The following is an 11041-nucleotide window of genomic DNA, read 5'->3' as shown; positions in this document are numbered from 1 at the left end:
TAAATGAGGGAAGCAGCCTCTAAAGAAGCCGCTACAACCTGGGGTACCTACAGCAACATCATGCGTCACACTGTGCTTGGTAGTCATCTCCTGAAATCCTCAAAACAGTTGGGTACAATTCGTATTACTGCTGTCATCTTACAGATCAGAAAACCAAGGACTGGAGTAGCTTAGGTTCCATTCCACTCAAGAATGGAATCAAGCGCCGGTGGAACCCAAAGTCCATGCTGTTAACTTCTATGCTGATGTGTGACATGGCAAGGATCAGGGAGGCAACACGGGAGCTCTCTGTCTGCTCCCTATAGGGATAAAAGAGGACACAGGGCAGGACAGGGAGACTTCTCTTAGGGAGGGTGAGCTCTGGATGTGCTTAAAAAGCAAGCTGTGATACACTGCTTGGGGTGCGGGTCAGCTCCCCCTTCTCCTGCAAGGGGCATGCTTTAGCATTGACAGGCACTCACTAGATCTGAGGGAGGGCTTTTGTTTTGCTGCTTAGGGTGCACAAGGTTGGGGCCAGAGTAGAATTACTGAAGATAACAGCGGAGAGCCTGAGCCCTACCACCTTATTTCTGGCAGTAGGCCTCTTTAGGTTCTAAGGGCAAGGCAGACCACATTTAGGAACACTTAATATGTCCATATACAAGGTGATGCAAATGGATGCTATCCCCACTGACATAGACAGTCACCAGCTCCAAGTGAACCCAGAGCAAGAAAGGGCCCTGTAGCAAGTCAAGGCTATGATGCAAACAGCCCTGCCAACTGTGCTGTGTGATACAATAGACTCTATGGCATTGGGGGTGTCAGTGGTGAAAAAAAGATGCAGCAGGCATCTTAAAGCAAGACCCAGCAGGAGAATCACAGCAAAGGAGCCAGGACTCTGAAACAAGACCATGCAATACACAGCAGAGAATTGTCTTTTGAGAAAAACTCCTGGCCTGTTACTATACCCTGGTAGAGACAGAACACTGGATACATAGGGTACCAGGTGATCATGCATCAGTCCTGCCCACTACCAGCTGGGTTCCACTGGACCCACTGAGTCATTAAGTAGGACAGGCCAAGCCCCAGAACACTGCAAATGGAAATGGTTAATCCAGGATTGGGCCTCAGCAGGATCAGGAAGCATGAGCAAGCTGCATGAGCAGGTAGCCCAGGCCAGCATGGCACCCACCACATTTGCACTAGGATCCCTCCCCCAGCTCCAATGTATGACTGTATTTGCAGGAAGTTGGGAGTTCATGACCACCTGGAAGAGAAGGAAAAGGCTTGAGTTCAGTTCACAGATGGGCTGGCTTAGAAGCCAAAAATGGACAGTGGCTTCATTACAACCACTTCATGAAAGGTGGTGAAAGACAGTGGAGAGGAAAAAGCTTCCCAATTGGCAGAGTTGTAAGTGAGGGTGCAGCTGGTCATCTATTTTGTGTGGAGAGAGAAAATGGTCCCAGGGGACCCATCTGATTGGCAACTTTTTTGTTTTTTGTTTTTTGGCAGGAGGAGTTTATTTTTATTTTTTTTGAGACAGGGTCCCACTCTGCTGCCCAGGCGGGAGTGCAGTGCAGTGGCGCAATCATAGCTCACTGCAACCTTGAAGTCCTGGGCTCAATTGATCCTCCCACCTCAGTTTACGGAGTAGCTGGGACTACAGAGGCATGCCACCATGCCTGGCTAATTTATTTCTTGCTCTCTCTCTTTTTCTCTCTCTCTCTCTCTCTCTCTCTCTGTCTCTTTCTTTTCTTTCTTTCAGATGGGGGTCTCACTATGTTGCCCATGTTAGTTAGTCTGGAACTCTACCCTTGAGTGATCCTCCTGCCTCAGCCTCTCAAAGTGTTGGGATCACAGGCATGAGCCACTGTACCTGGCCTAATTGGCATCATGGACTCAAAGACTCCCCATCAGGCTGGCTGGAACTTTGTTAGCACTGTGCTTTGATCTGAGATGCTTGCTCCCTGGGGCTCCCTCCCTCCTCTCCCAGATGTCATCACAGTGGGAGGCTGTCCTTGTCTACTCCAGCTTCCTCTCCTTTGTCCATCACAGACGCTTTCCCCAAGAAATAGATCTCTTCATGTCTAATTTTATCTTGGTTTGGAGGACTCAAGCCAACACAAAGAATAAATTTCAATCTTAATGGCATTATTCTAATTTGGTAACATATTACACGTATGAACTAAAATTTGCACTTGCCAAACAAAAATATTGTTTGGATCACCCTTTTGTTCAAGCTGTTTTATATGTTTTAAAAATTGTGGTTAAAAAATACATAACATGGCCAGGCACAGTGGCTCACTCCTGTAATCCCAACACTCCGGGAGGCCAAGGCAGGTGAATCACCTGAGGTCAGGAGTTCAAGACCTGGCCAACATGGCAAAATCCTGTCTCTACTAAAGATACAAAAATTAGTGGGGCATGGTGGCAGGCACCTATAGTCCCAGCTACTTGGGAGGGTGAGGCAGGAAAAAATCACTTGAACCCGGGAAGCAGAAGTTGCAGTGAGCCAAGATCTCGCCGTTACACTCTAGCCTAGGCAACAGAGCAAGACTCTGTCTCAAAATAAATAAATAAATTAATTAATTTAAAAAAAAATAAAATTTACCATCTTTTTTTTTTTTTTTTGAGACAGAGTCATGCGCTTCTTGCCCAGGCTGGAGTGCAGTGGTGTGATCTCGGCTCACTGCAACCTCCGCCTCCCAGCTTCCAGTGATTCTTCTGCCTCAGCTTCCTGAGTAGCTGGGATTACAGGTGTGTGCCACCACACCTGGCTAATTTTTGTATCTTTAGTAGAGATGGGGTTTTACCATGTTGGTCAGGCTGGTCTCGAGCTCCTGACCTCGTGATCTGCCCGCCTCAGCCTCCCAAAGTGCTAGGATTACAGGCGTGAGCTACTGCGCCCCACCATTGCCTTAACTTTTAAACACAAATTAAAATTCCAAAAAAATCACTCAGAATAACAAAACTGAAGTAACTCAAGTTCCATTTCTTTGTCTTTGCAATTACTGAACTATCATCATTTATTTTGAACCCATTGTTCAAATGCAAGAATATATTATATCACAGGAGCTGGAGATGAGAACTTCACCCAAAACAAGCCCAAACTTTTCCAAACCTATAGGAACTTATTCACAAAATGAATGAGTGTAGCTGCGTCTGTGTGTATCGGGGGATGATTATACAGCAAGGAGTTCTCTGAATTGAAATATGCCGATTTGGAGCCAAAATGTGTATCGTTAAAGCTCAATATGTAATATGTAATGTAATATGTAATGTAGCGGTTATTTAGGACTTAGAGCCACCCAGGAGTTTTGGGGGGAGGAGAATTTTGTTACTGTCATTGTTTAGAATTGCCACCACCTAGTAATAACAATCTTTAAAAGACCAACTTTTGGTCTTTTATTAGTGTTTTAAAGGTCTTTATAGACAAGGCAGTTCTAAGTTATTTCCTACACCATGGGTAGAACCTCCCGCTGCCCTGCTCTTGGTACCCATTGAGAAGTGACAATTCCTTTGGCAACAGCTGTCCTAGTACTCTGGACTTTCTCTGTAAGGGAAGGCACATGAGGGGTTACCACAGGAGGGGTTTCACGTGCCAAATGAGGGGTCTCCAGACTGTCACTTGATGAGCTTATTGAGACTCTGGAGTTTGGGAGCAAGGGGCTGACATCTGCCTCATGTCCCAAGAAGTTAAAAGTAGAGGCTGGGGGAATCTGCACATCTCAGCGGGAGGCAGGGCAGGGACTAACAGGGAGCAGGCTGCTCTGACATCAAGATGGGGCAAGAGAAAGGATTTTCATGGGTCAGATGTCTTCACAGAAAGAGGCTGGAGGCATACCGTAAATTGCAGAAGATGAAGAGGAATCTAAAGAAAAAACACTGCGGCCGGGCGCGGTGGCTCAAGCCTGTAATCCCAGCACTTTGGGAGGCCGAGGCGGGTGGATCACGAGGTCAAGAGATCAAGACCATCCTGGTCAACATGGTGAAACCCCGTCTCTACTAAAAATACAAAAGTTAGCTGGGCATGGTGGCGCGTGCCTGTAGTCCCAGCTGCTCAGGAGGCTGAGGCAGGAGAATTGCCTGAACCCAGGAGGCGGAGGTTGCGGTGAGCCGAGATCGCGCCATTGCACTCCAGCCTGGGTAACAAGAGCGAAACTCCGTGTCAAAAAAAAAAAAAAAAAGAAAGAAAAAACACTGCAGCTCATGTCGGGGAACGTCACGGGGAGAATCATTAGGGAACCTAAAGTAGCCCTTCGAGAGTGAGAAGCTGTGGGACACAAGCTGGTCTCAGGAGCGTAAGCCTGAAACCGTTGCTGTCATGTGAGACCGCGTCTGTCCCTTACGTCTCCCCTTGCTCTCTCGGACTCCACCCTGGAAAATCCAGAGGCAACAGAGTGGAGAAGAGGAGGGGAGAAAAGCAAGATGTGAAAAGGAGACTGAGGTTGATCCGAGCTGGGTATCCCATGCAGTTATTAATCCTGAAAACCTCCGTATCCCAGGGAGCGCTCCAGGGACGTGGACCTGAAGAAGGAAATAAACAGATACTGGTTCAATCCTCAAACAGTGGAGTCCGTCACAGTAGAGGAGCATATACTACTTTAACCGATGTTAAGGAAGAATTGAGTTAGTACTGAAAAGGGATATTTCAAATATTGGCAAACAAAAAAATAATAGGAATAATGGCCTACATTCGAGTGCTTTGTCCCCTAACCCTGTAAAATAAGAACTATTGTAATCAAGTATCCCAGCCTCAAAATGCATTTTAAAACATTTTTCCAGCCAGGCACAGTGGCTCACGCCTGTAACTCCAGCACTTTGGGAGGCTGAGGCAGGCGTATCACGAGGTCCGGAGTTCGAGACCAGTCTGCCCAACATAGAGAAACCCCGTCTCTACTAAAAATACAAAAAAAATTAGCCAGATGTGGTGGTGTGCGCCTGTAATCCCAGCTTCTCAGGATGCTGATGCAGGAGAATCACGTGAACCTGGGAGGTGGAGGTTGCAGTGAGCCAAGATTGCGAGACCTGGCCACTGCACTCCAGACCTGGTGATAGTGTGAGACTCTGTCTCAAAAAAAAAAATTTTTCCTTTCTTGCTTCCAGCCTTGACACACACTTTGAAACTTTTTGTTTTGCCCTTTCCCACCAGCCACTTCTACGAATAGTGCTCACTTATCTAATTATGTGCTCCCTTAGAAATTCCAGGGGTCAGCTGGGCACAGTGGCTCACACCAGTAATCCCAGCACTTTGGGAGGCCGAGGCAGGCAAATCATGAGGTCAAGAGATCGAGACCATCCTGGCCAACATGGTGAAACCCCCGTCTCTACTAAAAATGCAAAAATTAGCTGGGCATGGTGGTGGGAGCCTGTAATCCCAGCTACTCAGGAGACTGAAGCAGGAGAATTGCTTGAACTCTGGAGGTAGAGGTTGCAGTGACCTGAGATAGCACCACTGCACTCCAGCCTGGGCAACAGAGCAAGACACTGCCTCAGAAGAAAAAAAGAAAAATGCCAGGGGTCAATTTTGAAGCAAAGCTGTGAACGCTCCTGCTCTTAGGGCGAGTTAGGAGCAGTTAGCCCACCACTACCACTGTCAGGATGATGCAAACCCGTCCTGCAGACAGGCAAAGACTCAAGATAACAAGACCTCCTGCTGCGCCACTGCTGTGTGTTTCCCTCACCTTTCCTTCTTCACCCCTTCACTCAGCCCAAAAGATTAGAATGGTCTTTCCAAGGCATGAGCCTGGCCATTCCCCAACTGCTAGCATTTAAATAACGTTGCTTTCTTTTCACCACACCTTGCTTCTCGTGTTTTTGGTCTCTGAGGGCAGCAGCTGGACTCCGCCAGTTACTGTTACTAACCTCATCTGTATAGGTGAGGAAGTGAAAGCCAGAGAGGTGACAGTGAATTACTCAGCCACACAGCAGGTGACATGCAGAGCAGGAGCCAAAAGCTTGTACCTTTAATTATTACTCATTCCTTCCCATCCCAGTCCTTCTTCTATCCATCCAAAACCATTCCCACTAAGATCTTGGAAGAGTTCATTGAGGTTACATTTAACCAGGAACCAGGCATGGAGCAAGCTCTGGGTTATTATTTTCCTAGATTAAAGGCCTGACTATGCAAACGTGCATCTCCAAAATGTAAGATGCTTAGCACATTTTCCTTTGTACTGCCTTCTCTTGATATTTTCCTTTGTAGTGTCTTCTCCTTGATCCTGCTCATCTTCAGAAGTGAGGAGGAGACAGAAAAAACATTTGAAGAATTAATGGCTGAATTTTTCCACATTTGATGAGAATTATAAACCTATAGATCTAAGAAGCTCAACCAACCTCACGCTCAACCAACCTCATAAACATGAGGAAAATGGCACCAAAGCAAATCATAACTAAATTGCTTACAACCATTGATAAGCAGAAAACCTTAGAAGCAGCCAGGAAAAAAAAAGACACAGTATATACAAAGAATCAAAGATTAAAATGGAACAAATTTTTTGTAGGTAACAATTCAAGCTGGTAGAGTCCTGAAAAAAAAAAAAGCACCTGTCAAACTAGAATTCTTTACACAGCAGCGATATCTTTTAAAAATAAAGACAAAAATAAATATTTTTTCAGATCTTCAAAAGCTTGAGAGAATTTGTTGCCAGAAGAGCTTTGCTGTACAAGATACGTTAAAGGACGTCCTTCAGGCAGAAAGAAGATGATACCAGACGGAAATCTGGATCAACACAAATAAATGAACAGTACTAGAAAAGGTAACTAAGTGGATAAATAAATATATTTATCTCAATATTTAAATCTCTTTGAGAGATAAACAACTGTTTATATAATAAAAATTATGTCTTACAGAGTTTGTAACATTTACATTGTAGCTGGGCGTGATGTCTTACGCCTGTAATCCCAGCACTTTTGGAGGCCAAGGCGGGTGGATCCCTTGGGGTCAGGAGTTTGAGACCAGTCTGACCAACATGGTGAAATTTCGTCTCTCCTAAAGAAATACAAAATCGACCAGAATGGTAGCACACACCTGTAATCCCAGCCGCTTGGGAGGCTGAGGCAGGAGAATCGCTTGAACCCAGGAGGCAGAGGTTGCAGTGAGCCAAGATCACACCATTGCACTCCAGCCAGGATGACAAGAGCAAAAAACTCCGTCTCAAAAAAGAAAAAAATAATTTACACTGTAGAGTTTATAAGTGAAATGTATGACAATGATAGTTCAAAGGCCTAGAGCAGGAATGGAAGTGTGCTGGTATAAAGTTCTTATACTATATAAAGTGGTATAATAACAATTGAAGACAGACTGTACTAAGTTAAAGAAATGTACTATAAACCCTAAAGCAATCACGAAAATGACGCAGCAAAGACAGTAAGCTAAAAGAGTAGCTTTGACTCTAGACTCAATGTCTAGGCAACGTGGTAGACAGAATAATGGCCCACAAAGATATCCAGGTTCTAATCCCTGTAACCTGTGAATATTACCTTGTAAGGAGGGATAAAGGTCTTAACAATTTAATCGATTAAGTTAAAGGTCTTAAGATGCAGTGGTTATCCTGGATTTTGTAAATGAGCCCTCCCTAAATGCAATCACAAGTGTCCTTACAAGAGGGAGGCAGAGAGGCCAAGTGAGGTGGCTCATGCCTGTAATCCCAGCACTTTGGGAGGCTGAGGCGGGCAGATCACTTGAGATCAGGAGTTTGAGACCAGCCTGGCCAACATAGTGAAACCCTGTCTCTACTAAAAATACAAAAAATTAGCCGGGCATGATGGTGGGCGCCTGTAATCCCAGCTGCTCAGGAGGCTGAAGCAGGTGAATCACTTGAACCTGGAAGGCAGAGGTTGGGGTGAGCCAAGATCTCGCCATTGCACTCCAGCCTGGGCAACAAGAGCAACACTCCTCCGTGGTCAATAAGTACATGAAATGATGCCCAACATCATTAGTCATCATGGAAGTGTAATATGTAACAAACATATATAATATATAATTTAAAAGACAGATAAAAACAAGTGTCAGTAAGAATATGGAGAAATTGGAACCCTCATAAACTGCTGGTGGAATGCAAAATGGTCCGGCTCCTTTGGAAAACAGTTTCTTCATTCCTAAAAGGCTAAACATAGAGTTACCATATGATCCACCAATTTTACTCCTAGTATATACTCAAAAGAAATTAAAACACATATCCATGCATGAACTTGTACATGAATGTGCATAGCAATATTATTCAAAATAACCAAAAAGTGCGTGGTGGCTCATGCCTGTAATCCCAGCACTTTGGGAGGCTGAGGTGGGTGGATCATGAGGTCAGGAGTTCAAGACCAGCCTGAGCAACATGGTGAAGCCCCGTCTCTACAAAAAAAAAAAAAAAAAAAAAAGGAAACCACAAATGTCGATCAACTGATGAGCAGATGAACAAATGTTGTGTCTACAAAATGTAATATTATTTGGCAATAAAGAAGGAAGTATGAATACATACAACAAGGATGAATCATGGAAACATTACGATAAGTAAAAAGAAAGAAAATCACAAAGGACCACACTTGTATGATTTTTTTATGTGAAATGTCAAAAATAAGCAGACACATAGAGACAAGAAATAGACTAGTGATTGTTTATGGCTGGGGCAGGGGAAATGAGGGATAAATAATGAATAAGGCATGTGGAGTTTCTTCTGGGGTAAGAAAAATATTCTAAAGTTATTGAGGTGACAGATGCACAATTTTTGAATAAAGGAACAGTCACTGAATTTACTCTTTAAGTGGGTGAATTGTTAAGTATGTGAATTATATATCAATAAAGCTGTTTTTTTTTTTTCTTTTTTTTTTGAGATGGAGTTTCACTCTGTCACCCAGGCTGGAGGGCAATGGACAATCTTGGCTCACTGCAACCTCCGCCTCCCAGGTTCAAGTGATTCTACTGCCTCAGCCTCCTCAGTAGCTGGGATTACAGGTGTGCACCACCACGTCTGGCTAAGTATTTTTAGTAGAGATGGGGTTTCACCACATTAGTCAGACTGGTCTCGAACTCCTGACTTTGTGATCCGCCTGTCTTGACCTCCCAAAGTACTGGGATTACAGGTGTGAGCCAACACACCCTCCCAGTAAAGCTAAGTAGAAAAAAGAATAAATAGAAAAATAGCAAGATGGTAGATTAAAATCCAGCCATATCAATAATTACATCAAATGTAATTGGTCTAAACACTCTGATTAAAAGGCAAAGGTTATCTGATTGGATGAAAAAGCAAAACTGGGCCAGCGGCGGTGGCTCCACCTGTAATCCCAGCACTTTGGGAGGACAAGGCGGGCGGATCATGAGGTCAGGAGATGGAGATCATCCTAGCCAACATGGTGAAACCTCGTCTCAACTAAAAATACAAAAATTAGCTGGGCGTGGTGATGGGCGCCTGTAATCCCAGCTACTCGGGAGGTTAAAGCAGGAGAGTCGCTCGAACCCAGGAGGCCAAAGCTGCAGTGAGCCCAGATTGTGCCACTGCACTCCAGCCTGGGCAACAGAGCGAGCCTGTCTCAAAACAAACCAACCAACAAAAACCATGCTGTCTTCTCTCCTCCAGCCTTATCTACATCTAACCACCTACTCACCATCTATACTTGCATGTGTAATGGACATGTAAAACTTAACATACCTCCACGAAACTCATGACATTTCTCCCTCCCTCCAAACCCATTCTGCAGCCATTGTTTCCCATCTCAGTAATTGACAACTTCATCTTTCCAGGACAACTTTATTACTCCTTCCAACAAACCTGGGAGTCATCCTTGACTAACCCTTGACTCTCCTTTCTCTCACCTCCACATCTGATCTGTCAGCAGATCCCACTGGCCCAAGCTTCAGAGTAAAGCTAGAACTTGACCTCTTCTCACTACTACAACTACTCTAATCCAAGCCACCATCATCTTTTGTCTACATTATTGCAGTTATTCCCTCATTCTGGAGTTGGTTGTGGGTCAATAAAACTTCAAGAAGAGGCTGGGCGAGGTGGCTCATGGCCTGTAGTCCCAGCACTTTGGGAGGCCGAGGTGGGTGGATCACCTGAGGTCAGGAGTTTGAGACCAGCCTGGCCAACAAGGTGAAACCCTATCTGTACTAAAAATACAAATATTAGCCAGGCGTGGTGGCATGCTCCTGCAATCCTAGGTACTTGGGAGGCTGAAGCAGGAGAGTTGCTTGAACTTGGGAGGTAGAAGTTGCAGTGAGCTGAGATCACAAGGCTGCACTCCAGCCTGGGGAACAGAGTGAGCCTGTCTCAAAACAAACAAACAAAAAAACTGCAAGAACAAGACAAGGGGAAGGGGGAGGAGAGGAAAAGGAAGAGGAAGAAAATGGGAAGGGAGGAAGAAGGAAGGAAGGCAGGGAAGGGAAGGGAAACTTCAGAGTAAAGCTAGAACTAGAAAGGGAAGGAAAGGGAAGGGAAGGGAGGAGACTGGAGGGGAGGGAGGGGAAGAGAAGGGAAGGGAAGGGAGGGGAGGGGAGGAGGAGAGAAAGGAGGGGAGGGAAGAGGGAAGGGAAAGGGAAAATGCTGCCAACTCCCAAATTCTCATCTTCTTTTGTTCTCACCTCCACCTCCTGTAGTGCATTCACCCCACAACAGTCAGAGGGATCCTGTTAAACCTAAGTTAGATCTTGCCTTTTCCTAACAGAGCCTTCCAATGACTTCTCAGCTCACTCAGAGTACCTGTCTATCACCCCAGCTACTTCCTCTCTGATCTCATCTCCTTTACTTAGTTCTTTCTAGTCACACTGGTCTCCTGGCTGTTCCTCATGCTCCTGCCTTCCAGCCTTCATCCCAGCAGTTCCCTCTGCCTGGACACGCTTCCCCCAGATAAACACATGGCTCATCCCTTCACCTCCTTCAGATTCAATTACCTTCCAAGGAGATCTCCTCCTCCTTTCTGCCCCCTTCTCGGTCCTGGCAACTTAGCAAGCAAAGTTGTTAAAGCAAGCACCAAGAATACAAAGTCAGTGTTGAGTCAGTATGTTTCCAGGTGTCCTGTTCCTAGCAGAAGAGTTCATACAACTATAGTTATCACCACATCAGCTCCTCGC

This window comes from Sapajus apella, unplaced genomic scaffold, assembly GCF_009761245.1.
Source record: "Sapajus apella isolate SASKATOON/1434 unplaced genomic scaffold, GSC_monkey_1.0 scaffold15, whole genome shotgun sequence".
Lineage (NCBI taxonomy): Eukaryota > Metazoa > Chordata > Mammalia > Primates > Cebidae > Sapajus > Sapajus apella.
This window is presented reverse-complemented; position numbering follows the sequence as displayed.